The sequence below is a fragment of the Leuresthes tenuis genome, unplaced genomic scaffold, assembly GCF_036924035.1.
Source record: "Leuresthes tenuis unplaced genomic scaffold, fLeuTen1.0.hap1 SCAF_18, whole genome shotgun sequence".
Taxonomy (NCBI): domain Eukaryota; kingdom Metazoa; phylum Chordata; class Actinopteri; order Atheriniformes; family Atherinopsidae; genus Leuresthes; species Leuresthes tenuis.
This window is the reverse complement of record NW_027325372.1, coordinates 25,989,186-26,015,628: the sequence shown is the minus strand read 5'-3', so window position 1 is coordinate 26,015,628 and position 26,443 is coordinate 25,989,186. Positions and strand designations below refer to the sequence as shown.

Here is a 26,443-nt window from a genome sequence, read left to right as displayed (position 1 = left end):
TTTGATATAAAATGAATTCCTTCACTCAAACTAAGTTAAAACTGCTTTGTCCTTCATATTTATCCATGTCCAAATAGCTTTAAACAAAAAAGAACGTTGTACTTTGCAGGATAGGAAAGAACAACACTAAACCTTTTCAGGAATCCGAGAATAAGCGTCGTTTGACGAGTTCTACACAATATCGGATTTTGATATAAAATTAATTCCTTCACTCAAACCAAGTTAAAACTGCTTTGTCCTTCATATTTATCCATGTCTAAATACCTTTAAACAAAAACGAACGTAGTACTTTTCAGGATAGGAAACAACAACACTAAATTTTTTCAGGAATCCAAGAATAAGCTTCTTTTCACGAGTTCTACACAATTCCGGATTTTGATATAAAATGAATTCCTTCACTCAAACTAAGTTAAAACTGCTTTGTCCTTCATATTTTTGCATGTCTAAATAGGTTTCAGGCATAAAATTCTTCATATTACCCTGTATGTGAAAGAAGCATACTTGTGATGGAGCAATACACTCCTTTTGGGTAACCTAAACTGATGGTTTGGGAGGAAAGTTAGAAGAACAATCAACTATCAACCAAAGACAGATGACGTGATGAGCGGGCAATATAACTGTGTTTTTGCTTCAGAGCAACTCTGTATTCTGTACTGTGTTGTTCTCTCTTTCAAGATATTATTATTAAAGCCTCTTATCTCCTCAGAAGAAAATAACTGACTCTGTGCGTTACTAAATTTCCACCACAATTTTGGCGTCACGAACAGGATCCCTCGACTGGTGTCTCTGGACCGGATCGCAGTGCATGGCCAGCCTGGACTGAAGTAGCTGTTCCAGCCTCATACCTCCAAGGCCTTTTCTGAGAGAGAGGACTGGCAGGTCCTTTTCTTGAATACCAGCGCTGGGATCATTTTTGAAATATGATAGTCTGAGACGATAGGACTGCTTTTTAGTTTTTATTTGAATAAAAGAGGGTTTCCCGGTTGTGTCATTAGTGAGACAGAGATTTCATGGGTAAGTGAAACTTTTGAAGCAGTCCGAAGAAGTGTGAAGTACTCCGAAGAAGTGTGAGTAGAGATTAAGGTCCTCATTGGAGACGTCCTTTGAGTGAAGGAATATATTTCCCCATTCCAAGTCTGAGAATTGGAAACAGTAGGTCTCAGACTTTTGACCCTACCGGGGGACCTAAGCATGATGAAATGAAAAAGACATATGGTCCAGAGGTTTTCCACCAGAAGGTTCTTTTAGTATGTTAGAAATAAGAAAATTAGAAGAAAAGTTTTGCAAATATGAGAAAGAGATGAAGCAAAAAAAAAGAAAATTAAGTTTAAATAAGAAGTAAGAAAGGTATAGAATTTTGGAAAAAATAAAGTGTATTAAGAGAAAGAAAGGAAAATGTTAAACAAATGCCATGACGGAATGATGATAATAATTTAGTATTAGCTGTGCCGGATCCAGACCTGGACTCCTGCCCTCCACGACGCCTGCAACAACAACAGCCAGCCCTGCCACAAGCCTCTGGCTCTCGGGAAGAAGGGACTTCTTCCATCCTCCCTTGGGAAGAAATTCCATCATTCTCACAACATCAGCTACATAGGTCTGATGATGAGGAAAAGGAAGACGTTTGGTTCTCCAGCGTACCTGCCCAAGAACTTTTAACGCAAGTGACAAAAATCCTTTACCCACAATCTGGACTTCAGAGATCTAAACATGAGAAAAAACAAAACCAGATTCAAACCATGCCTATGGTTAAAGTTGCAGTTCCCACTGGACCATTACTGGTTTATCGACCCTGGACTGAGACTGACATCATGGAAGCATAACAATGCTTACCAGATCCAGAGATTTCTGGACCCCATTTTGCTGACGAGTTGCGAGATTTCTGCGCACAATTCTGCCCGACTGGGGTTGAATTGCGTCGCATATTGGCAAAAAAGTTCAAACCGTCCGACCTCTAGAAAATAGAGGCCAGTATGCTACAACTGGATTTGCGACCTACCAACAGTGAACGAGGACATAATGATAACGCTCAATATGAAGCAGCCAACCAAATACTGTGTCAAGCCATCACCACTCAATTTCCAACCAAAATCAATATGTCCCACATTTACACCTGCAAACAGACACCCGGTGAAGGGACTGATGATTTTGTACACCGCATCCTTGAGGAAGTCAGCAAGCACAGCGGTCATCAGAGACCAAGGGATTTGGGTAATGAATCAGGACCATGGGAGAGTATTGCATGCAATGCAATAATTAAAGGCCTCATGCCAGATGTCGCCACTGAAGTAAAGAACATTTACGTGGGATGGTGTGAGGGTCCTCGTTTGGCTGACGTTCGCCGATATGCTCGCCATGCTCATAACCAAGTTGAGACGCGTAAGACAACCAAAAGGGACAAGTGTGAAAAGGAGCTGCATTTGGCAGCCATGACCATGTATTACGCAGTTGGTGTAAACAGAGGACGAGGCCGAAGTCGAAGACGTGGACGTGTGGGATCAGAGCTATGATCCGAATATTTGTTTTTACTGTGGCCAGACTGGACACTGGAAGAAGGACTGTCCACAGCTGAAAAGTGATGAAATTGGGCAAAAGGCTGACTGAGGGTGGGAGGCAGGTTCTGGACGTCACGCGGCAGCGGAGCCTCCACTAATGGGTGATAGCACAAACACACTCACACATTTTTCCTGCTCTGTGTAGTGAAGAAACGCTTGCTGACTGTGATTCACGTAGTAAAGTTTTGCATGCTATTTCCGTCCTAGAACAAAGATATTTCTCTCAGAATATGGGAACTTATGTTCATCAGTAGTGACGTCAGGGGAGTTTGATTGTCCTCCAAAGTTAAGTGGAAACCACGTTTACTGTATGTCTGCCTCAGGCCAGGTTGTGAAGGAGAAAATGACAATGCCCATTGCGTGTTGTCACTCCCGATGAGCTCTCCTTCAAACACTCATTTTTGTTATCAGAGTTGTGTCCCATTAACCTGATGGGCTGTGATCTCATGTGTAAATTAGGCATTATTTTAACTTCTACACCAGAGGGTGTTAAGGTTATGTTACAGCCTGACAAAGTTTTCACAGCAGTGCAGTTTGATTCATCGGCACTTACATATGCTTATGAGTGGAAACTTCCCAGCTCTCCTTTTTCACAACAACTAGTGGAAGAAGCAAAAGTGTTAGTTTCACCCCTTTCTGATTTCATGCAACCTACTGATTTGCACTGCACATCACACATTTCTTTGGGGCCTGACAATGACTATGAGAAGAAGTGAAAAAATATGTGCGCCTACTTTATTGGCTGTGTCGCTCACTCCAGAGCACTTCGATTTTTTTAATGTTTGTGGTACTCGCCCTCACATTTCCTTGGCCAAACGTACACACTGGCAGTGACAAGGTGTGGGAGAGTTTGTTGCTACATGTCAGAAAGAAATGGAGTGGACCGTTTCACCTGCTGATCCAAATTTGATGTTTTCTGAACGATTGTCAGCATACAAAAAAACATTTTTGAGTACAATGCATTGTCAAAGAACTGTGGACTTAATTCCTACCACAGAATCACATTTTGAAGCATGTTTTTTATCTGAAACAGATTTGTCTTCGATACCCATGTTGGCTGAAGTGCCCAATGATCTTTGGGCTAAGAGCAAATATGATGTGGGGTTGATAAAAGGCTGTGAACCAGTAATTGTCACCCCTAAATCAGACTTTTGTCCATGTAAAAAACAATACCCTTTTAAGCCTGAAGCAATTAAAGGGATTAAACCTGTTTTTCAATCTTTTCAGAAAACAGGCGTTATTGTTCCTTTTGAAAATTCACCTGTGCTTACTCCATTGTTTCCTGTTAAAAAGATTAAAGATGCTGGCCAGCCAGATGAATGGCGTTTTGTACAGGACCTCCAAGCGGTGAATGCTGCAGTTCAGCCACATGCTCCTACTGTGCCCAACCCACACACTATTTTGTCTCAAATTACATCAGATGCACAGTTTTTCTCAGTGGTTGACTTGTCGCCAGTGCACCCTGATAGCCCATTTTGGTTTGCTTTTTAGTTTGAAGGGAGATCTTGGACTTTTACCCGGTTATGCCAGGGGTACTGTGAAAGTCCCACTATTTACAATGCTGCCCTCAAAGCTAGTCTGGATTAACTTCAATCAACCACAGGCTCTGCTCTTTTGCAGTATGTGGATGACATCCTTTTATGTGGTCCATCTAAACAACAGTGTGAAAAAGACAGTGAATCTGTTGAAACATCTTCCTTCTTATGGCCATAAAGCCAGCCTTTCTAAGTTACAGTTTGTACAGGACGAAGTCACCTTTTTGGGTCATGTGATTTCTAAGGATGGGCGCTCACTTTCTCCTAAACGTGTTGCTGCAGTTCAGATCATTCCTAAACCGGTTACTAAAAAACAGCTTATGTCATTCTTAGGTATAACATCTTACTGCAGGAACTTTATTCCTAACTACTCTTTTCTCGAAGCTCTCTTAGGTGCTCTTATCCATGGTAAAGGCAGCTGCAGTTATGACATGCAGCTCCAGTCAGCTGATCGTGTTCCATGGACTCCTGAGGCTGAATCAGCCTTTAGTCAGCTTAAGCTGGCTCTTCAAACAGCACCAACACTTGGCATTCCAGATCCTCATAAACCTTTCATACAGGCAGTTGATGAGAAGCATGGTTGTATGACATCTGTTCTTATGCAGGAACATGGGGCAGGCAAAGGCCAGTGGCTCATTTCTCAGCAAAACTGGACTCTGTGGCTGCAGGCCTGCCTGGTGGTCTTCGTGCTGTTGCAGCTGCAGAGAAAGCTGTCCTGGCCTCCCAAGATATTGTGGGCTACGCTAATTTGACTGTTTTGGTTCCTCATGCTGTTGCCATTATTCTTCTCGAGCAGAAAACTTCCCATCTTTCAACATCTTGTTGGCTCAGATATACCTCTGTGCTCCTTGATATGCCAAATGTCACTGTTAAACGTTGTACTGTTCTGAATCCTGCTACTTTGCTTCTGACTCCTGAGGATGGGGAGCCTCATGACTGTGAAGCTGTTTTGGAACAAGTTTGTACACCACGACCTGATCTTTTAGAGACTCCTCTTCCAAACTCTGACATGATTCTTTTTGTAGATGGATCAGCTTTGCGTGATCCAGCCACAGGTACTAACTGTGTTTGGTTTGCAGTATTTTCTTCACATGACACTTTGTTGTCTGGTTCTCTTCCTAAACATTTCTCTGCTCAAACTACTGAGCTTATTGCACTTACTGAAGCTTGTAAGTTGGCAGCTGGTAAGTCTGTCACTATTTACACAGATTCCAGATATGCTTTTGGTGTTGTTCATGACTTTGGTGCGCTGTGGAAACACAGGCATTTCCTTAAATCAGATGGTAAAACTATTCTGAACTCCAAGCAGGTTTCTGATCTTCTTGATGCGATCCTTTTGCCTACAGCAATCTCGGTCTGTAAGTGTGCGGCTCACACTAACTCAGACGATCCTGTTGCATGTGGCAATGCCAGAGCTGATGCTGCAGCTAAGCAAGCAGCTAATTTTTTTCCTGTTTTCGCTTCCCTCTCTTTGCAGGCAGAAGACTCCCTCACAGATCTCCATGCTTTGCAAACTTTTGCCTCTGCAGATGAAATTTGGTCCTCTGGACGCATTTGGTCCTCTGTGGGTGCAACTCATACGGATGGTGTTTGGATGGGACCTGATGGTAAACCCTGTCTACCTAAACATTTTTTTCCTCATTTTTCAAAATTGACACATGGGTTGAACCATGTGTCAAAAGGGGGGATGCTGAATGCACTCACTGCTCAGTGGTTCACAAAAGGGTTCAGTTCATATGCGCAAAAATACTGTCAGTCATGTATGGTTTGTGCCACACATAATGTAGGAAAGGCATTACACACATCGCAAGTTGCACACCCTCCACCAGAGAAACCTTTTGAACATTTGATGATGGATTTTGTTGAACTCACACCAGCTGAAGGAAAGAAATATGCACTAGTAATAGTGGACGTGTTTAGTAAATGGGTTGAAGTTTTCCCTGCAAAACATGCAAACAGTAATGCAGTGACTAAAGCACTGCTAAACAGAAATCATTCCTAGATGGGGCATTCCAGAGAAGATCAGCAGTGATAATGGCACACATTTTGTAAACACTGCATTGACTGAGGTTGGTAAAATCCTGGGAATAACCTTGCGCACACATTGTGCTTATCATCCACAGAGTGGAGGTGCTGTGGAAAGAGAAAATGGTACATTAAAGTCCAAGTTAGCCAAATGTTGTGAAGAAACAGGACAAAAGCATTACCTATTGTGCTTACCCCTAATGTTGTCTTACTGTCGAAACCTTTCCACTGTTCTATCTCAAGTTTCACAGACAGTAAAAGCAGCCCTTCCAGCCACAGAAAACACACCACTCCAACCAGATGACAGGTGGTGAAGGAACTTCGCAGGAAACATTGGAAGTCCAAACGTTGGCAAGGCCCGTTCCAGGTGCTACTGGTCACTCACACAGCTGTTAAAGTTGCAGAGAGAGCAACGTGGATTCATGCCAGTCACTGTAAGAAGGTACCAGAACCAGTAGATGACTTCCACCCTGACATACATCAGCCTAACCAACACGCCCGGAAGGACAAAGATAAGAGTCAGCAGTAAAAGCTGTACTCCACCGGTGTGTTAAGTGCTAGTAACCTCTGACACCGAAGATTGAAACATCCTTACTGAGACCTGCGATGAAGATGATCATACACATGCTGTGAACCATGGAAGAAACTGTTTGTTGTTTGTATTTTCTTATTTGTAACCAGCATGTGCACATTGTATCTTGATTTCACAGGAAGCAATAATACAGGGCTGCTGTATTTTTCCCTGTGTGAAAGGCCTCATTGTATGTATCTCACCAAATGATTCAAATGACTCAAATAACTTTTTTGCTTTCAAAATTTTTCCTCTAGTGACGCTGACTTAGAGAGGCATGAAGATAATCATATTTAATTGTTCATGTTTTGATTGTTTATCATTGGACCCTTTATCACTATGATGCCTGCATTTTAAACTCACGTTGTGTGCAAATGCAGGCTGATGTTTTACAGATAAAGTTATTATTTTCCTTGTTTCTTTTGGGTTGATTAATATAATGGTATTATTATAATCAAAAGGGAGGAATGTAATGGAAAATAATTCTTATATGCATTGTATTGAGTGTTACTGTGTATAACCTGCAAATGACTGAGCTGCAAGGTACCACCCTGCCCTGTTTTCTTAAATTCCTCTTTACAATGGTGGGCTTGTTATTATGAGATAGCTGCACTTTAGGGGGGACAGGGTTAGGCTGGTATTTACGAGTGTGTCTGGGTAACCTCAACTAATGGTTGGGGAGGAAAGTTAGAAGAACAATCAACTATACCCAAAAACAGATGACGTGATGAGTGGGCAATATAACTGTGTGTTTTTGCTTCAGTGGTCAGAGCAACTCTGTATTCTGTACTGTGTTGTTCTCTCTTGCAAGATATTATTATTAAAGCCTCTTATCTCCTCAAAAGAAAATAACTGACTCCCCAAGTGCAAGTGTCAGGACAAATGATCAAACTTCTCCAAGCTTCAGTCTGCAGAGAGGTACAAGACAGGGTTGCCCACTTTCGCCCTCACTTTTTGCTATTTTCATCGAACCTTTAGCAGCTGCTATCAGACAAGATAGAAATATTAAAGGCATCCAACCCCAAAATATTGAGCATAAAATAAGTCTTTATGCTGATGATGTATTACTTTTCCTTCAGAACTCACAGACGTCTCTCACTCACACGATCACACTCATAAATAAATTCTCAGCACTTTCTGACTACTCTATCAATTGGTCTAAGACCACAGTTCTGCCCATTAACTATAGGGACCAGAATATACCTGCGATCACTTTACAGTCAGGAAATATTAGATATTTAGGCATAAACATTTCCTCCAGGCTCTCAGAGCTAACAAAGCTAAATTATGTGCAATTATTAAAGACAGTAGAGGACGATCTCTCTCGTTTGAAGTCCTTACCTATATCACTTATGGGGAGAGTTACAACCATTAAAATGATGATACTACCAAAAGTTAACTATTTGTTCTCAATGATCCCCATAAAACCATCTGCTACTTGGTTTAAGTCACTAGGTTCATGCATCTCCAAATTTCTGTGGAAAAACAAACCACCACGTATTAGTTTAAAAACCCTACAGAAGACCAAGGACAGTGGTGGATTAGATTTACCTAATTTTCAGCACTATTCCTTAGCCAATAGGTTACAGTATATATCAAAATGGTTTAAACCTAGCCCAATAGATGAACCATGGATAAATATAGAACAAGCATTGTGTGATAATCTGGAAATCTCTGACCTGCCACTTATTAGTCAAAACGTAAAAAATCACAAATGTTTCAAGAGCATTAACATCAGCACCTCTCTGACAGCCTGGTGGGAATTTCTTAAAATAACAAAGTCTTCACTTGTCCCGTGTAAGCTTACACCCATCTGGAACAATCCTGACATCCTGCAAAACAAAAAAATGCTAAACTTTACTCTCTGGAAGATCAAAGGAATCAAACATCTGGAACATATAATCCAAAATGGACATTTTATTTCATTTGATGAGCTCATATCACAACATGAGATAGGCAGCAATAAATTCCTAGAATATCAACAACTTAAGTCTATAATAACAAAGAAATATATCCTCCACCAACCAGACTTACAACTCCTGATTAGGGTAGTAGAATTTCTAAGCATCTGCACCCCAAAACTACTATCAAAAATATATAAATTATTGTCTAAGATAGATGACACAATGTCTCTACCGTCCTCAAAATGGGAGGCGTATTTATCCATCAGTTCTAGTCATAGCTTCTGGCCACATATATGTTTGAACACCTTCAGAATGACTCGAAATCCTAATTTACAGCTCATACAATACAAAATTCTTCATAGAACACACTATACAGGACAAAGGATGTTCAGGATAGGTCTAACACACTCAAACATCTGCTCACATTGCACAGATAACACACCTGATGATTATGCACACGCTTTGTGGTTTTGTGCGCCTGTCCAGAGGTTCTGGCTTGAAGTCTGTGCGGACCTATCAACATGACTAAAGTGTAGCATTCCTGCATGCCCCACACTGTGCATACTGGGTGACTTAGACAACATCAATGTGGAATTTAGCTTAGCACACATGATCCTCACAGTGTTATGTATAGCAAAGAAAACTATTCTCATGAACTGGAAAGCGAAGAACAATCTGTGTATTAACCAGTTTAGAAATTTTCTTTTAGATTATATTAGCATGGAAACAATGTCTGCTTCCTCAAAACATCAATTGGCTGAATTTAATTCTCTCTGGTCCCTTCTGATTAGCTTGATCACATAGTGGTGGTGGTGGGTTGCTGTCCCGTCGCTCTGGGCGGTTGGGTGTGTGCTGGGGGGGGCTGTGTGGCTTCGGGCGTCTGGTGGTCTCTCGGGTCGTGGGGAAATACAGCAGCCCTGTATTATTGCTTCCTGTGAAATCAAGATACAATGTGCACATGCTGGTTACAAATAAGAAAATACAAACAACAAACAGTTTCTTCCATGGTTCACAGCATGTGTATGATCATCTTCATCGCTGGTCTCAGTAAGGATGTTTCAATCTTCGGTGTCAGAGGTTACTAGCACTTAACACACCGGTGGAGTACAGCTTTTACTGCTGACTCTTATCTTTGTCCTTCCGGGCGTGTTGGTTAGGCTGATGTATGTCAGGGTGGAAGTCATCTACTGGTTCTGGTACCTTCTTACAGTGACTGGCATGAATCCAGGTTGCTCTCTCTGCAACTTTAACAGCTGTGTGAGTGACCAGTAGCACCTGGAACGGGCCTTGCCAACGTTTGGACTTCCAATGTTTCCTGCGAAGTTCCTTCACCACCTGTCATCTGGTTGGAGTGGTGTGTTTTCTGTGGCTGGAAGGGCTGCTTTTACTGTCTGTGAAACTTGAGATAGAACAGTGGAAAGGTTTCGACAGTAAGACAACATAGCATCATCACAAACAGTTGTGGAAGGGAGGGGTCTGGTTACAGGTCCCAATCCCAGGTTAGGAGGTCTGCCAAATAAAGTTTCAAATGGGCTGAGATTCACTTGAGCTCTGATTCTCATTCTCATGTAGGTAAGCACAATAGGTAATGCTTTTGTCCATGGCAGACCTGTTTCTTCACAACATTTGGCTAACTTGGACTTTAATGTACCATTTTCTCTTTCCACAGCACCTCCACTCTGTGGATGATAAGCACAATGTGTGCGCAAGCTTATTCCCAGGAATTTACCAACCTCAGTCAATGCAGTGTTTACAAAATGTGTGCCATTATCACTGCTGATCTTCTCTGGAATGCCCCATCTAGGAATGATTTCTGTTTAGCAGTGCTTTAGTCACTGCATTACTGTTTGCATGTTTTGCAGGGAAAACTTCAACACATTTACTAAACACGTCCACTATTACTAGTGCATATTTCTTTCCTTCAGCTGGTGTGAGTTCAACAAAATCCATCATCAAATGTTCAAAAGGTTTCTCTGGTGGAGGGTGTGCAACTTGCGATGTGTGTAATGCCTTTCCTACATTATGTGTGGCACAAACCATACATGACTGACAGTATTTTTGCGCATATGAACTGAACCCTTTTGTGAACCACTGAGCAGTGAGTGCATTCAGCATCCCCCCTTTTGACACATGGTCCAACCCATGTGTCAATTTTGAAAAATGAGGAAAAAAATGTTTAGGTAGACAGGGTTTACCATCAGGTCCCATCCAAACACCATCCGTATGAGTTGCACCCACAGAGGACCAAATGCGTCCAGAGGACCAAATTTCATCTGCAGAGGCAAAAGTTTGCAAAGCATGGAGATCTGTGAGGGAGTCTTCTGCCTGCAAAGAGAGGGAAGCGAAAACAGGAAAAAAATTAGCTGCTTGCTTAGCTGCAGCATCAGCTCTGGCATTGCCACAAGCAACAGGATCGTCTGAGTTAGTGTGAGCCGCACACTTACAGACCGAGATTGCTGTAGGCAAAAGGATCGCATCAAGAAGATCAGAAACCTGCTTGGAGTTCAGAATAGTTTTACCATCTGATTTAAGGAAATGCCTGTGTTTCCACAGCGCACCAAAGTCATGAACAACACCAAAAGCATATCTGGAATCTGTGTAAATAGTGACAGACTTACCAGCTGCCAACTTACAAGCTTCAGTAAGTGCAATAAGCTCAGTAGTTTGAGCAGAGAAATGTTTAGGAAGAGAACCAGACAACAAAGTGTCATGTGAAGAACATACTGCAAACCAAACACAGTTAGTACCTGTGGCTGGATCACGCAAAGCTGATCCATCTACAAAAAGAATCATGTCAGAGTTTGGAAGAGGAGTCTCTAAAAGATCAGGTCGGGGTGTACAAACTTGTTCCAAAACAGCTTCATGAGCGTCATGAGGCTCCCCATCCTCAGGAGTCGGAAGCAAAGTAGCAGGATTCAGAACAGTACAACGTTTAACAGTGACATTTGGCATATCAAGGAGCACAGAGGTGTATCTGATCCAACAAGCAGTTGAAAGATGTGAAGTTTTCTGCTCAAGAAGAATAATGGCAACAGCATGAGGAACCAAAACAGTCAAATTAGCGTAGCCCACAATATCTTGGGAGGCCAGGACAGCTTTCTCTGCAGCTGCAACAGCACGAAGACAACCAGGCAGGCCTGCAGCCACAGAGTCCAGTTTTGCTGAGAAATGAGCCACTGGCCTTTGCCTGCCCCATGTTCCTGCATAAGAACAGATGTCATACAACCATGCTTCTCATCAACTGCCTGTATGAAAGGTTTATGAGGATCTGGAATGCCAAGTGTTGGTGCTGTTTGAAGAGCCAGCTTAAGCTGACTAAAGGCTGATTCAGCCTCAGGAGTACATGGAACACGATCAGCTGACTAGAGCTGCATGTCATAACTGCAGCTGCCTTTACCATGGATAAGAGCACCTAAGAGAGCTTCGAGAAAAGAGTAGTTAGGAATAAAGTTCCTGCAGTAAGATGTTATACCTAAGAATGACATAAGCTGTTTTTTAGTAACCGGTTTAGGAATGATCTGAACTGCAGCAACACGTTTAGGAGAAAGTGAGCGCCCATCCTTAGAAATCACATGACCCAAAAAGGTGACTTCGTCCTGTACAAATTGTAACTTAGAAAGGGTGGCTTTATGGCCATAAGAAGGAAGATGTTTCAACAGATTCACTGTCTTTTTCACACTGTTGTTTAGATGGACCACATAAAAGGATGTCATCCACATACTGCAAAAGAGCAGAGCCTGTGGTTGATTGAAGTTAATCCAGACTAGCTTTGAGGGCAGCATTGTAAATAGTGGGACTTTCACAGTACCCCTGGCATAACCGGGTAAAAGTCCAAGATCTCCCTTCAAACTAAAAAGCAAACCAAAATGGGCTATCAGGGTGCACTGGCGACAAGTCAACCACTGAGAAAAACTGTGCATCTGATGTAATTTGAGACAAAATAGTGTGTGGGTTGGGCACAGTAGGAGCATGTGGCTGAACTGCAGCATTCACCGCTTGGAGGTCCTGTACAAAACGCCATTCATCTGGCTGGCCAGCATCTTTAATCTTTTTAACAGGAAACAATGGAGTAAGCACAGGTGAATTTTCAAAAGGAACAATAACGCCTGTTTTCTGAAAAGATTGAAAAACAGGTTTAATCCCTTTAATTGCTTCAGGCTTAAAAGGGTATTGTTTTTTACATGGACAAAAGTCTGATTTAGGGGTGACAATTACTGGTTCACAGCCTTTTATCAACCCCACATCATATTTGCACTTCAGCCAACATGGGTATCGAAGACAAATCTGTTTCAGATAAAAAACATGCTTCAAAATGTGATTCTGTGGTAGGAATTAAGTCCACAGTTCTTTGACAATGCATTGTACTCAAAAATGTTTTTTTGTATGCTGACAATCGTTCAGAAAACATCAAATTTGGATCAGCAGGTGAAACAGTCCACTCCATTTCTTTCTGACATGTAGCAACAAACTCTCCCACACCTTGTCACTGCCAGTGTGTACGTTTGGCCAAGGAAATGTGAGGGCGAGTACCACAAACATTAAAAAAATCGAAGTGCTCTGGAGTGAGCGACACAGCCAATAAAGTAGGCGCACATATTTTTTCACTTCTTCTCATAGTCATTGTCAGGCCCCAAAGAAATGTGTGATGTGCAGTGCAAATCAGTAGGTTGCATGAAATCAGAAAGGGGTGAAACTAACGCTTTTGCTTCTTCCACTAGTTGTTGTGAAAAAGGAGAGCTGGGAAGTTTCCACTCATAAGCATATGTAAGTGCCGATGAATCAAACTGCACTGCTGTGAAAACTTTGTCAGGCTGTAACATAACCTTAACACCCTCTGGTGTAGAAGTTAAAATAATGCCTAATTTACACATGAGATCACAGCCCATCAGGTTAATGGGACACAACTCTGATAACAAAAATGAGTGTTTGAAGGAGAGCTCATCGGGAGTGACAACACGCAATGGGCATTGTCATTTTCTCCTTCACAACCTGGCCTGATGCAGACATACAGTAAACGTGGTTTCCACTTAACTTTGGAGGACAATCAAACTCCCCTGACGTCACTACTGATGAACATAAGTTCCTATATTCTGAGAGAAATATCTTTGCTCTAGGACGGAAATAGCATGCAAAACTTTACTACGTGAATCACAGTCGGCAAGCGTTGCTTCACTACACAGAGCAGGAAAAATGTGTGAGTGTGTTTGTGCTATCACCCATTAGTGGAGGCTCCGCTGCCGCGTGACGTCCAGAACCTGCCTCCCACCCTCAGTCAGCCTTTTGCCCAATTTCATCACTTTTTAGCTGTGGACAGTCCTTCTTCCAGTGTCCAGTCTGGCCACAGTAAAAACAAATATTCGGATCATAGCTCTGGCGTGGCCCATTTCGACCTCCTCTCCCACACGTCCACGTCTTCGACTTCGGCCTCGTCCTCTGTTTACACCAACTGCGTAATACATGGTCATGGTTGCCAAATGCAGCTCCTTTTCACACTTGTCCCTTTTGGTTGTCTTACGCGTCTCAACTTGGTTCTGAGCATGGCGAGCATATCGGCGAACGTCAGCCAAACGAGGACCCTCACACCATCCCACGTAAATGTTCTTTACTTCAGTGGCGACATCTATATAATATTGTCTGGGTCCCGTTAAAACATGTATTTTACCCATCTAATTCCTTGTTTGCTTTAAAACAAGTATTCCCCATTTTCTATCCCTTCAGTAGCCAACCAGTTTGTATGGAGTACACTGGAGCAACTTGACTGATCAGTAAAACACTGCTTTTGTTGTCACCGCAAGGCTTCCCCCGTCGGTTGTTTCACTGAGACACTACTGAGTAACTACAACTCAACACAGTTTATACACATAACATTCATATACATACTAACAAACAAACAAACAATAATTTATCGCAATTTTCTCATCTCTGTTTGAACGTACACCCAGGTAAATATTCCTGTAGTCTTCTCATACCGACTATGGACCCATTCATTGTTTAACTTCACTGTTTTGCAAATCCTAATTGAATATTACACATTGACATTGAACTTTACTGGATAAGCAGGTCTTCATTGCATTCAGCAGCCTATATGTGAGCATCTATGTGTAAGCTGTTCTTCTTTGCATTTATCAGCAGCAAGCAATTCTTCACTGCACATGCATATGTAAATAGTAAAACAATTCCAATGTGTTAGCGAAACCTTCTATATCACAGTGGTTTCTAAGGTCTATTTTAAGTTCTTTGCCATCAGTGAGATGACATTGTTTACAAAGTGTGTCAAATTATCACTGAAGATCTTTTCAGGAATTTCAAATCTAGAAATGAGTTATTTTACGCGTGATTTTGCTACTGAGAGTGCATCTGCTTGTGCACATGGAAATATTTCAGACCATTTGGTAAAAACCTCTGTTGTCACTGAGCAGAATCGTTTCCCTTAACATTAATTTAGTTCAATGAAATCTACACAATAATGAAATAATGAAATCCAAACAAATATGTTGAAAAAGATACACTGGCTTAGGGAATTATCTTCGTTTTGGTCTTAGATTGCCCTGTGGAATGTATTTTGCACATATTTGACCTGCTAGACAAAACTTTATTAATTTATTTATTCTAAAAAAAAAAATTCAATAATTAGTAAAACCATATGCTGTAAAAACCTTGTTCATTATTGCTTCCATCCCTCCTGTTGAGACATGACATGGTCCGTGGCTCAATACTGCAGCATATTTAAACAAATTCTTTGGCAGTATGGTTTTCCTTCCGGTCATTCATACGAGTCTATTGTAGATGGCAATTGAATAACATCTAATAATGCTAAAATATTTGTAGTTTATACATTTAGCTGTGGATGTCAACATACCTGTTTTTCCAATGCTGTGTTAACACATGTACAGTTGAGAAGGCATACTGACTGTCAGTGTAAACGTTAACAACCTTTTTGTTATTTAATTTACAAGCTTCAGTTAAAGCTACCAATTCGACTGCTTGAACAGAGTAATTTTTTGGTAGTGGTTGTTTTAAGAAAACTTCAGTTTCTGTTACTACTGCAAATCCTGTAGCATTTGTGCCATCAGGGTTTTTTGCTTGACCTGTTGAATAAATATAGTTATTTCTGCATTTTCATAACGTATATCAGTTAAGTCTGGCCTGGGTAAAACACTGATGGTTATTTCTGACATGCAATCATGAGGCTTTCCATCTGTGGGGTAGGTAGCAGTGTGGATGGATTAAGTGTAGCACATCTCTCGACAACAAGGTGTGGCTGTGAAAGAAGAACTGTTATGTAGGAGAGATGTCTGGTAAAGATATTTTGTTAAGTAACCATATCACAGCCACTGCATGAGGTACCTTAAGTGTTAATGGGTGAAATAACACCATTATTGTTGATGCCTGCACTGCCAATGGCTTCTGGCCATTGATTCAAAAGTACGATCTCGTCCCTTTTTCCCCCTTTCAGTGGACACTGGCCCCTAATTACCGCAATTCAGCAGGGGGTCTTTCATTAGAAGTACTGGACTCCCCCGTGCACGGTTTCAGCTCCGACCCTGGAAAGCGGAAAAAACGTTGAGATCTGGTTTGAGGACCCAATTGTTGAGAAAAGTCTCTCAATGAGACTCAGAGTTGCTGGAGTCAGTTAATGCAAATGTTTAATCTTGCAGCAAGTTCAAGAATGTGTGTGTGTGTGTGGGTGTATGTGTGCGAACGTGTGTGAGTTTGTGTGTGTGAGAGTTTAAAGAACCTGTTATCCACAGGCAGGTCTTAACTAGTATGGCACAGGTCCAGCCTGTCTCATCTTTTTTGGAAGGTCCAGTGCTCGGCCGTAACCCTTCTGTCTGTTTGGACTCTCACATACATTCGGTTAATCATAGAAAAACGAGAACAAAACTTTTTAGCCCCTTAAATTCATAAAACAGACATGGTGCAGTTATTTCCATTCTAGAAAATAAGAGTAATCACCACCATTCCTATAAATTCTGGATATTCTAACAATCTGAATCTTTTTTAAATGTTCGATGAAGCCCTTTGCTGTTCTGTTTAGAGACTCAGCTGATCATAAACCAAGTTTTGCTCTTGAACCAAGCTTCTAAACTCTTCACCTTTTTCATTTCTCAGTTAGTATTCACTTTAAAACTGATTAAAAGAAAAATTAAATGAATGCCTATCAACAAATGTGGGATCTAAACTCTAGTGCTTTCTCTAAAATAATTTCCTTTCTCAATTCAGAAATGTGTGTGTGTAAGTCACAACACCCGTGACACCAAAACGGCTTTCTTTTCTCTCTTTTCTCTACACTCTGCACTGTGAGCACACACACCAAATCAGAAAGGCTTTTTTCTCTCTTTTCTACATTATGGACTGTGGGGACAGTACTGCAGTACCGGGTCGATGCTTTGAGTGAACGGAGCAAGCTCCTTTTTCAACTCCTATTGATAAAAATCCATTTAATATGTAGTCCTTGCATAGACATATCACATATTAAACTGATAAGTACAGATACTCAAACATTTTTCGAATATCCAACCGCACATGATCATAAGTGGGAGAAGAGGTGTTCAGCTGCAAGAAGGTGTGAATGTCCACCCATAATTCCTCAAAAATGGGTAAGAAAAGGTGCGAATGCCCAACCATACATCATCAAAAGCTAGAGAGGTGGTGTTCGGCTGTAAGATGCTGCGAATGTCCGACCATAGTTGGTAAAAAGCGGGTAAGAAAAGGTTAAGGCATTCAGACCTTGCTTCACCTGCTTTTCACCAAATAAAGTCGGACATTCACACCTTCTTGCAGCCGAACACTTCCGCTCCACCTTTTAGTTTTCTATGGGGCATTCACACCTTTTTTACACCGCATTTTATAAAAACACCACAGGAACACCGTATTGAGATTTTGTTCTGACCGCTCATTCGGTGTCGCGTTTCTTTCAAGCAATTCTCCTGGTTAGCCCGCACTCGGCTCGCTCCCAGAGCCGTGTTAAAGTCTGCTTCGCATTCACTCTCTTTTCTCAGCAGATTAAAAGAAACTTCCATCCTGCACCGCTGTTTGCTTTTTCACAAGAGCAGAGGAGAGCGCACCGTTCCTTTTTCAAATCCTATTGATAAAAATCCATTTAATATGTAGTCCTTGCATAGACATATCACATATTAAACTGATAAGTACAGATACTACACTTGATCTTAGCCAAAAGGCCGAGAAGCGATATCTGTCCACTGGTTCACATCCGAGGGCCCTTCCTGGCACAATGCGCACTTGTAGCGGTGTTCGTTTTATGGCCATAGTGTCACTTTGCACCTCCGCCCACCCGCTGCACTGAGCACTCTTCAACCCTTTTAAATGGTATAACTTTACACTACCGCACGCTCCAGCGAGCACCATTCAAGCAACATCGGCACAGTCGCAACAAGTAAGGCGACTCTACTCAGAGAAGTCACTCTGCACAGTAACAAGATTTCTTTTGCACAGACAGAAAGGGCTTCACCCGCAAAGGTAAAGCCTGCCAAAAATAGAAACAATTCATTAGTGCTGCTCTCCACGGAAGTCTTTAGTAAAAGGCGAAAGACTTGTACATTATGAAGAGAAACCAGTGTACGATTATCCATCACTGCGGGAGCAGGGCATCAGGCTAGTTGGCATAGCCACCTTCCCCATGGTGAGCTTTGCTTGGTTGAGACGCTTGCTCCCCCCCTTGCTCCTCGGCTGACCAAGTAGGAACAATCGGGCCCTATTCGATGGCTGCCTTGTCTTTTACTCTGTGCAAAAGACAAGGCAGCCACAAACAACACGGGAACACCGTATTGAGGCTTTGTTCTGACTGCTCATTCGGTGTCGCGTTTCTTTCAAGCAATTGTCCCGGTTAGCCCGCACTCGGCTCGCTCCCAGAGCCGTGTTAAAGTCTGCTTCGCATTCACCCTCTTTTCTCAGCAGATTAAAAGAAAGTTTCATCTTAGGCTCCCTGAAACTTCCATCCTGCACCGCTGTTTGCTTTTTCACAAGAGCAGAGGAGAGCGCACCGTTCCCAGCGGCACTGCAGTACCGGGTCGATGCTTGGAGTGAACGGAGCAAGCTCCTTTTTCAACTCCTATTGATAAAAATCCATTTAATATGTAGTCCTCGCATAGAGGACATATCAGACATTAAACTGATAAGAACAGATACTACACTTGATCTTAGCCAAAAGGCCGAGAAGCGATAACTGTCCACTGGTTCACGTCCGAGGGCCCTTCCTGGCACAATGCGCACTTGTAGCGGTGTTCTTTTTATGGCCATAGTGTCACTTTGCACCTCCGCCCACCCGCTGCACTGAGCACTCTTCAGCCCTTTTAAATGGTATAACTTTACACTACCACACGCTCCAGCGAGCACCATTCAAGCAACAACTTTGCACTCCAGCTTCGAACATCGGCAAAGTCGCAACAAGTAAGGCGACTCTACTCAGAGAAGTCACTCTGCACAGTAACAAGATTTCTTTTGCACAGACAGAAAGGGCTTCATCCGCAAAGGTAAAGCCTGCCAAAAATAGAAACAACTCATTAGTGCTGCTCAACGTTGTACTTTGCAGTAAAAGAAAGAGCAAATCTAAAGTTTCAGGAATCCGAGAATAAGCTTACTTTCATGAGTTCTTCACGATTTCGGATTTTGCTATAAAATGAATTCCTTCACTCAAACTAAATTAAAACTGCTAAACCGCTAATCTTTTACATACAAGGCAGATGTCAAATTCACCGAAATAGGATCTAAGGGTATTTGGCCAATCAAGCTGTAGCAGCTTCGGTAAAAGAGTATAAGTTGAAGAGTTTGTGAATAAAGGTGTGCGCACACATAGTGAGTTGTAGGAAAATAGGCAGGGAGCAATGCCGGCTGGGGTATATGTTCTTGTATGTTGTCTGACTGTTTGATTTGAATGTGTTGTGTAAGTGTCCTGTTGAATGTTACATGTTTGGGCTTTGACACGCTTCACTGTGGTTGTTAACTGTGTGGTGTGTCCTGAAATGTTATATTTTTGGGCTGTGTGACATGCTTAATGCTTTTCAGTAGCAACCCACTTATTCATATATAGCAACTGACAACATAAGAAGTCCGGACATACTTTGATAGTAGTTGTAGAAGTATCCTTATTGATAATAGATAAACTAATTCATAGTGATAGAACAGTAGATGAACAGGTGCCTGCACATGTCTCATGAAAATAAAATGGGTGTATGATTGCTGACGGCAGAGCAATACTGCCAAACTTATGAGTTCTTGTGGCAAACTTGATTCAGTGTCTTGACGTGTATACGCTGTTTCGCTGACTTGTCACAAGAAACAAAGTGTGTTTGATAAGATCCGACCATTTTATTACGGGAGGATCAGTATGTATGGATTCTGATGTGACTGATAAACCCATTCGTATCTTAAGCATAATCTAATACGTGAGACAACGCCCTGGCACACATTATGGACTGTCCCCACAGTCCATAATGTAGAAAAGAGAGAAAAAAGCCTTTCTGATTTGGTGTGTGTGCTCACAGTGCAGAGTGTAGAGAAAAGAGAGAAAAGAAAGCCGTTTTGGTGTCACGGGTGTTGTGACTTACACACACACATTTCTGAATTGAGAAAGGAAATTATTTTAGAGAAAGCACTAGAGTTTAGATCCCACATTTGTTGATAGGCATTCATTTAATTTTTCTTTTAATCAGTTTTAAAGTGAATACTAACTGAGAAATGAAAAAGGTGAAGAGTTTAGAAGCTTGGTTCAAGAGCAAAACTTGGTTTATGATCAGCTGAGTCTCTAAACAGAACAGCAAAGGGCTTCATCGAACATTTAAAAAAGATTCAGATTGTTAGAATATCCAGAATTTATAGGAATGGTGGTGATTACTCTTATTTTCTAGAATGGAAATAACTGCACCATGTCTGTTTTATGAATTTAAGGGGCTAAAAAGTTTTGTTCTCGTTTTTCTATGATTAACCGAATGTATGTGAGAGTCCAAACAGACAGAAGGGTTACGGCCGAGCACTGGACCTTCCAAAAAAGATGAGACAGGCTGGACCTGTGCCATACTAGTTAAGACCTGCCTGTGGATAACAGGTTCTTTAAACTCTCACACACACAAACTCACACACGTTCGCACACATACACCCACACACACACACACATTCTTGAACTTGCTGCAAGATTAAACATTTGCATTAACTGACTCCAGCAACTCTGAGTCTCATTGAGAGACCTTTCTCAACAATTGGGTCCTCAAACCAGATCTCAACATTTTTTCCGCTTTCCAGGGTCGGAGCTGAAACCGTGCACGGGGGAGTCCAGTACTCCTAATGAAAGACCCCCTGCTGAATTGCGGTAATTAGGGGCCAGTGTCCACTGAAAGGGGGAAAAAGGGACGAGATCGTACTTTTGAATCAATGGCCAGAAGCCATTGGCAGTGCAGGCATCAACAATAATGGTGTTATTTCACCCATTAACACTTAAGGTACCTCATGCAGTGGCTGTGATATGGTTACTTAACAAAATATCTTTACCAGACATCTCTCCTACATAACAGTTCTTCTTTCACAGCCACACCTTGTTGTCGAGAGATGTGCTACACTTAATCCATCCACACTGCTACCTACCCCACAGATGGAAAGCCTCATGATTGCATGTCAGAAATAACCATCAGTGTTTTACCCAGGCCAGACTTAACTGATATACGTTATGAAAATGCAGAAATAACTATATTTATTCAACAGGTCAAGCAAAAAACCCTGATGGCACAAATGCTACAGGATTTGCAGTAGTAACAGAAACTGAAGTTTTCTTAAAACAACCACTACCAAAAAATTACTCTGTTCAAGCAGTCGAATTGGTAGCTTTAACTGAAGCTTGTAAATTAAATAACAAAAAGGTTGTTAACGTTTACACTGACAGTCAGTATGCCTTCTCAACTGTACATGTGTTAACACAGCATTGGAAAAACAGGTATGTTGACATCCACAGCTAAATGTATAAACTACAAATATTTTAGCATTATTAGATGTTATTCAATTGCCATCTACAATAGACTCGTATGAATGACCGGAAGGAAAACCATACTGCCAAAGAATTTGTTTAAATATGCTGCAGTATTGAGCCACGGACCATGTCATGTCTCAACAGGAGGGATGGAAGCAATAATGAACAAGGTTTTTACAGCATATGGTTTTACTAATTATTGAATTTTTTTTTTTAGAATAAATAAATTAATAAAGTTTTGTCTAGCAGGTCAAATATGTGCAAAATACATTCCACAGGGAAATCTAAGACCAAAACGAAGATAATTCCCTAAGCCAGTGTATCTTTTCAACATATTTGTTTGTATTTCATTATTTCATTATTGTGTAGATTTCATTGAACTAAATTAATGTTAAGGGAAACGATTCTGCTCAGTGACAACAGAGGTTTTTACCAAATGGTCTGAAATATTTCCATGTGCACAAGCAGATGCACTCTCAGTAGCAAAATCACGCGTAAAATAACTCATTTCTAGATTTGAAATTCCTGAAAAGATCTTCAGTGATAATTTGACACACTTTGTAAACTATGTCATCTCACTGATGGCAAAGAACTTAAAATAGATCATAGAAACCACTGTGATATAGAAGGTTTCGCTAACACATTGGAATTGTTTTACTATTTACATATGCATGTGCAGTGAAGAATTGCTTGCTGCTGATAAATGCAAAGAAGAACAGCTTACACATAGATGCTCACATATAGGCTGCTGAATGCAATGAAGACCTGCTTATCCAGTAAAGTTCAATGTCAATGTGTAATATTCAATTAGGATTTGCAAAACAGTGAAGTTAAACAATTAATGGGTCCATAGTCGGTATGAGAAGACTACAGGAATATTTACCTGGGTGTACGTTCAAACAGAGATGAGAAAATTGCGATAAATTATTGTTTGTTTGTTTGTTAGTATGTATATGAATGTTATGTGTATAAACTGTGTTGAGTTGTAGTTACTCAGTAGTGTCTCAGTGAAACAACCGACGGGGGAAGCCTTGCGGTGACAACAAAAGCAGTGTTTTACTGATCAGTCAAGTTGCTCCAGTGTACTCCATACAAACTGGTTGGCTACTGAAGGGATAGAAAATGGGGAATACTTGTTTTAAAGCAAACAAGAAAAATACATGTTTTAACGGGACCCAGACAATATTATATAGATGTCGCCACTGAAGTAAAGAACATTTACGTGGGATGGTGTGAGGGTCCTCGTTTGGCTGACGTTCGCCGATATACTCGCCATGCTCAGAACCAAGTTGAGACGTGTAAGACAACCAAAAGGGACAAGTGTGAAAAGGAGCTGCATTTGGCATCCATGACCATGTATTACGCAGTTGGTGTAAACAGAGGACGAGGCCGAAGTCGAAGACGTGGACGTGTGGGAGAGGAGGTCGAAATGGGCCACGCCAGAGCTATGATCCGAATATTTGTTTTTACTGTGGCCAGACTGGACACTGGAAGAAGGACTGTCCACAGCTAAAAAGTGATGAAATTGGGCAAAAGGCTGACTGAGGGTGGGAGGCAGGTTCTGGACGTCACGCGGCAGCGGAGCCTCCACTAATGGGTGATAGCACAAACACACTCACACATTTTTCCTGCTCTGTGTAGTGAAGCAACGCTTGCCGACTGTGATTCACGTAGTAAAGTTTTGCATGCTATTTCCGTCCTAGAGCAAAGATATTTCTCTCAGAATATAGGAAATTATGTTCATCAGTAGTGACGTCAGGGGAGTTTGATTGTCCTCCAAAGTTAAGTGGAAACCACGTTTACTGTATGTCTGCATCAGGCCAGGTTGTGAAGGAGAAAATGACAATGCCCATTGCGTGTTGTCACTCCCGATGAGCTCTCCTTCAAACACTCATTTTTGTTATCAGAGTTGTGTCCCATTAACCTGATGGGCTGTGATCTCATGTGTAAATTAGGCATTATTTTAACTTCTACACCAGAGGGTGTTAAGGTTATGTTACAGCCTGACAAAGTTTTCACAGCAGTGCAGTTTGATTCATCGGCACTTACATATGCTTATGAGTGGAAACTTCCCAGCTCTCCTTTTTCACAACAACTAGTGGAAGAAGCAAAAGCGTTAGTTTCACCCCTTTCTGATTTCATGCAACCTACTGATTTGCACTGCACATCACACATTTCTTTGGGGCCTGACAATGACTATGAGAAGAAGTAAAAAAATATGTGCGCCTACTTTATTGACTCCAGAGCACTTTGATTTTTTTAATGTTTGTGGTACTCGCCCTCACATTTCCTTGGCCAAACGTACACACTGGCAGTGACAAGGTGTGGGAGAGTTTGTTGCTACATGTCAGAAAGAAATGGAGTGGACTGTTTCACCTGCTGATCCAAATTTGATGTTTTCTGAACGATTGTCAGCATACAAAAAAACATTTTTGAGTACAATGCATTGTCAAAGAACTGTGGACTTAATTCCTACCACAGAATCACATTTTGAAGCATGTTTTTTATCTGAAACAGATTTGTCTTCGATACCCATGTTGGCTGAAGTATCCAATGATCTTTGGGCTAAGAGCACATATGATGTGGGGTTGATAAAAGGCTGTGAACCAGTAATTGTCACCCCTAAATCAGACTTTTGTCCATGTAAAAAACAATACCCTTTTAAGCCTGAAGCAATTAAAGGGATTAAACCTGTTTTTCAATCTTTTCAGAAAACAGGCGTTATTGTTCCTTTTGAAAATTCACCTGTGCTTACTCCATTGTTTCCTGTTAAAAAGATTAAAGATGCTGGCCAGCCAGATGAATGGCGTTTTGTACAGGACCTCCAAGCGGTGAATGCTAAAGTTCAGCCACATGCTCCTACTGTGCCCAACCCACACACTATTTTGTCTCAAATTACATCAGATGCACAGTTTTTCTCAGTGGTTGACTTGTCGCCAGTGCACCCTGATAGCCCATTTTGGTTTGCTTTTTAGTTTGAACAGAGATCTTGGACTTTTACCCGGTTATGACAGGGGTACTGTGAAAGTCCCACTATTTACAATGCTGCCCTCAAAGCTAGTCTGGATTAACTTCAATCAACCACAGGCTCTGCTCTTTTGCAGTATGTGGATGACATCCTTTTATGTAGTCCATCTAAACAACAGTGTGAAAAAGACCAAATGACTCAAATAACTTTCTTGCTTTCAAAATTTTTCCTCTAGTGACGCTGACTTAGAGAGGGATGAAGATAATCATATTTAATTGTTCATGTTTTGATTGTTTATCTTTGGACCCTTTATCACTATGATGCCTGCATTTTAAACTCACGTTGTGTGCAAATGCAGGCTGATGTTTTACAGATAAAGTTATTATTTTCCTTGTTTCTTTTGGGTTGATTAATATAATGGTATTATTATAATCAAAAGGGAGGAATGTAATGGAAAATAATTCTTATATGCATTGTATTGAGTGTTACTGTGTATAACCTGCAAATGACTGAGCTGCAAGGTACCACCCTGCCCTGTTTTCTTAAATTCCTCTTTACAATGGTGGGCTTGTTATTATGAGATAGCTGCACTTTAGGGGGGACAGGGTTAGGCTGGTATTTACGAGTGTGTCTGGGTAACCTCAACTAATGGTTGGGGAGGAAAGTTAGAAGAACAATCAACTATACCCAAAAACAGATGACGTGATGAGCGGGCAATATAACTGTGTGTTTTTGCTTCAGTGGTCAGAGCAACTCTGTATTCTGTACTGTGTTGTTCTCTCTTGCAAGATATTATTATTAAAGCCTCTTATCTCCTCAAAAGAAAATAACTGACTCCCCAAGTGCAAGTGTCAGGACAAATGATCAAACTTCTCCAAGCTTCAGTCTGCAGAGAGGTACAAGACAGGGTTTCGCCCTCACTTTTTGCTATTTTCATCGAACCTTTAGCAGCTGCTATCAGACAAGATAGAAATATTAAAGGCATCCAACCCCAAAATATTGAGCATAAAATAAGTCTTTATGCTGATGATGTATTACTTTTCCTTCAGAACTCACAGACATCTCTCACTCACACGATCACACTCATAAATAAATTCTCAGCACTTTCTGACTACTCTATCAATTGGTCTAAGACCACAGTTCTGCCCATTAACTATAGGGACCAGAATATACCTGCGATCACTTTACAGTCAGGAAATATTAGATATTTAGGCATAAACATTTCCTCCAGGCTCTCAGAGCTAACAAAGCTAAATTATGTGCAATTATTAAAGACAGTAGAGGACGATCTCTCTCGTTTGAAGTCCTTACCTATATCACTTATGGGGAGAGTTACAACCATTAAAATGATGATACTACCAAAAGTTAACTATTTGTTCTCAATGATCCCCATAAAACCATCTGCTACTTGGTTTAAGTCACTAGGTTCATGCATCTCCAAATTTCTGTGGAAAAACAAACCACCACGTATTAGTTTAAAAACCCTACAGAAGACCAAGGACAGTGGTGGATTAGATTTACCTAATTTTCAGCACTATTCCTTAGCCAATAGGTTACAGTATATATCAAAATGGTTTAAACCTAGCCCAATAGATGAACCATGGATAAATATAGAACAAGCATTGTGTGATAATCTGGAAATCTCTGACCTGCCACTTATTAGTCAAAACGTAAAAAATCACAAATGTTTCAAAAGCATTAACATCAGCACCTCTCTGACAGCCTGTTGGGAATTTCTTAAAATAACAAAGTCTTCACTTGTCCCGTGTAAGCTTACACCCATCTGGAACAATCCTGACATCCTGCAAAACAAAAAAATGCTAAACTTTACTCTGTGGAAGATCAAAGGAATCAAACATCTGGAACATATAATCCAAAATGGACATTTTATTTCATTTGATGAGCTCAT

General features: G+C 41.1%; 3 non-coding genes and 1 pseudogene across 3 annotated transcripts; all 4 read right to left on the bottom strand.

Moving 5' to 3' along the window:
• Positions 1–16,935: 16,935 nt before the first annotated feature.
• LOC140276278 (U2 spliceosomal RNA) lies at positions 16,936–17,140 on the bottom strand (annotated as a pseudogene).
• A 458-nt stretch (positions 17,141–17,598) lies between these two features.
• Positions 17,599–17,784, bottom strand: LOC140276202 (U2 spliceosomal RNA). The gene has a single exon (XR_011908871.1). It is a non-coding gene; the product is annotated as a U2 spliceosomal RNA (small nuclear RNA).
• A 275-nt stretch (positions 17,785–18,059) lies between these two features.
• Positions 18,060–18,173, bottom strand: LOC140275804 (U5 spliceosomal RNA). The gene has a single exon (XR_011908518.1). It is a non-coding gene; the product is annotated as a U5 spliceosomal RNA (small nuclear RNA).
• Positions 18,174–18,583: 410 nt separating this feature from the next.
• LOC140275940 (U2 spliceosomal RNA) lies at positions 18,584–18,774 on the bottom strand. Its single transcript, XR_011908640.1, has one exon. It is a non-coding gene; the product is annotated as a U2 spliceosomal RNA (small nuclear RNA).
• Positions 18,775–26,443: the final 7,669 nt, after the last annotated feature.